Here is a 3,653-nt window from a genome sequence, read left to right as displayed (position 1 = left end):
GAGCCTCCAAGAGTGGTCGAGCCTCCACATATTTCCCCACCACATGACGCTATATATATTTAATGTTACAGCAACATATAAAAAGTAACACGTAGACACGATTTTTACGTCTTACGGACACGAGTGTGTGAAGATAATTTACATACACTCTCACATTAAGATTACATGACATTTAAACGACACAATATATTAGTTCATTCACCATTTACACAAACTCATATATTTATATGACGTATTAAATATTAATATTCATATTAATTTTATTAATTAACATTTTTAATTTTTATTTAAAATATTTAAATATTTCAATTAAAAATTAAATTATAGAAAAAGTAGATAACATTAAAATTTATAAGAATTTCGTTATATAAAGAAAAAAAAATAAAGACTTTCGGACAGATTAGATTGCACGAGTAAATGTATTTGTTGTATAATTTCACTAATACTATCAATTTTATTGTCCCACTAAAATCCAGTTTTACGCATTAATTTTTTTTTTTTTTTTTTTTTTTTTACTATTCAGTAGTGATAATTTTTTCTATATCTATTTAGTTTATTTTGTCAATCCACGAGTTTAGAAGATGAGTTTATCTCACAAATATTTATCGTATATATTATGAAATTTTTCAATCGTATCAAAAAAACGTACGATTTTTAAAAATTATTTTTAGGGATAAATTTTATTTTTTTATTCATTTAATTTGACAGTTCACGGAAAAAAAAATGTAATTTATCTACACTGGAGTAACTCAGTAAATGATTTTCTGTTAAAAATCTATCTAGTTTTTTTTTTTTTAACGGTTGTAATTCAGTGACATTTAACAAGAGATATTTATCTTAGAGACGGTTTTCGATAACGACAGTATTTTAATAGTCACTTCTATTCTGTTTTTATAAATTTGAAAAACAGTTTTTCCAAATAATGATAAAAAAAAAATGTACCTAGATTTTGACTTAATGTTTATTCGCTCAGCTCAAAATTTATTTGGTAATTTAATTTTTTTTTATATATTATCTACTTGTTGGTGTATATTTATTTCAATTTGAATTTCTACAATTATTTTATTTACTATTATTCGTTTTAACTTTTTTTATCTTTTCTTTCTTTTCTGACTCCACGTTCGTATCTTTTTTATTTGAATAATTGTAAGACCAGCACGAAATAAAAAGTTGTGGAGATACTTTTTTTTTTATTAAAAATAAATAGGGGAGAGGGGGGCAGAGTGGGCCCCTTAAGGAAAATAATTATAATATCATTCATTTTTTTTACGCGTGTATTTCTTTTTAGACCCTTGATACTTACTTTCACTTCATAATGCTGCGTCCATTAAAATTGAAAAATCGAAATTTAGGGGCAAAGTGGGCCCGCCAAAAAATTTCGGATTTGACAATTTTTATTCTTTACATGTGTGATATTTGCAAATAATTATAAAACAATTGTATTTTAATAATATAAGTCATTTAAATAGTCTACTGCGATATAACTTTAAAACGTTATTTTATTATCTTTAACTTTATTTATTTATTAATAATTTATCGACCCTGGAATCGAGATTCCCTAAGGGCTGCAATATACAAAAGTATTACAAAGTATAGTATAATAATAATATTTAAATATAAACATACAAAAATTAAAATAAATTTAGTAAATTAAATGAATTGAATTAATGAAGTTTGTAAGATAGATAATTAGGTAGGTAAGTTCGTAGACTCCAATTATATAATAATAGCCCGATGAAAAAAGATTTTATACAATTATATATAGACTATATATAATTATATAAAGACTAGGGGAGGGTGGGGCAGAGCGGCCCCCCTAAGCCAATTATTATTTTTTGTGGCTTTCAACCATAAGATCACTTTACTTTTGTCCTATTTCGAACAAATTTATGGACGTTTTGCCAAAATTCTGAAAAAAAAATTTTTTTTTTGTGGGGCAGAGCGGCCCCCCTCCAAAAAGTGATAAAAAAAATTTTTTTTTTCGTTTTTTTTTTTTTTAAATTGTTTTCATCATTAAGAATGTATTTCTTTCTCTTGACAACTATTTTTGGTTTTATATTACTCGAAAAAAATTTTTTAAAGCGTAAAAAATCGTTCACTCTCGATTACCTTAATTATTAATTGTTATTTAATAAAAAAAAAAATCAATTCTATAATTTTACTTTATTTCAAAAATTTATCAACTAAAAAAAAAAATTTAATTTTTATAAATTTTTAGTGACCAAATTTGCCTCTTACATAGAGAAACGGCCGAAAAAAATGAAAAAATAATTTTTTCGGAAGTTTCGGCTGGTCCTTTTTGCCCCAGGTGTTATGCGTAGGGCTAGAAATGTGGAATTATAATCATTTTTTTTTAATTTGACGATAAAAATATGAAAAAATCACTTTTTCAAAATTTTGGGCTTGTCCATTTTGCCCCAAATGTCATGCGTAGGGGTAAAAATGCGCAAACATATCGGATTTATAGTAATTAGGCGAAAAAAAAAAAATTTTTTTTTTTATCAAAATTTCAGGGGGGCCGCTCTGCCCCACCCTCCCCTATATATAAATTGGATAGAAAAAATGGCCCGATCCAATTGTATACAATTTGTATAGAAATTATATACAATTCTATACAAATTGTATACAATTCTATATAATTATATACAATTCTATACAAATTGTATACAATTCTATATAATTATATACAATTCTATATAATTATCTACAATTCTATATATTTCAATTATATAGAATTGTATATAATTATATAGACTTGAATACATTTTGTATAGAATTGTATACAATTTTTATACAAATTGTATACAATTGGATCGGGCCATTTTTTGTATATAACTTTATACAATTGTATAAAATCTTTTTTCATCGGGAGTATATAAGTACATATTTAACCATTAATCAACAATCCATCTTTCTGTAGAAAATAATTATAACACTCTGATCTGAATTCTTTATAAGTTGTAATTGACACAATAGATGAAGGCAGATCATTCCATACTCCGATAGCAGACAGTAAAAATGAATGTTCATAAGTATATGTACGACAGGTTGGTTGGTACAGGACATCAATTTGACGATGTGCACGTGCACGCACCGTACTCTACATAGAAATTCTTCAGCAATATTTTGTCAGAATTCAATCGTAAGATTTTATATGTAATGCATGCTAAAAAGAACTCACGCCTACTACACAGTTTCAACCAACCTAGTCTTATTCTGTACGGACTAATATGCTCGTATCTGCAAACTTTCTTAATAAATTATATTTAATGAACAGTTTCTTGGTCTATTTTAGCCCTCATTATATAAGAAATTTCAATAAGCTTATTATCCGTCCGAATTTATTGGCGTATAGAAAATTTTGAGGGGCCCACTTTGCCCCCTCCCCTACTTGATAATTCTATTGAAAATTATCAATCATATTGACAACTTCATGAATTTTTCATTTGATTTTTTCATTACAATAATTTTTACGAAGTATTTTTACACTAATTTGAATTTAAAATAAAAAATATTGGAAAATCCAAAAGTGCGCACCTCAATCGCTCATTTTATTTTTAATCATTACTTTTATTTTATAATATTAATTTATTTTTTTTTATTATGAATTTGTATTCAACTTATAAATTATCAATTTGATTTTTTTATTTCTT

Source organism: Microplitis mediator, chromosome 10 (assembly GCF_029852145.1).
Source record: "Microplitis mediator isolate UGA2020A chromosome 10, iyMicMedi2.1, whole genome shotgun sequence".
Classification (NCBI taxonomy): Eukaryota; Metazoa; Arthropoda; class Insecta; order Hymenoptera; family Braconidae; genus Microplitis; species Microplitis mediator.
Note: the sequence above shows the minus strand (reverse complement) of the source record.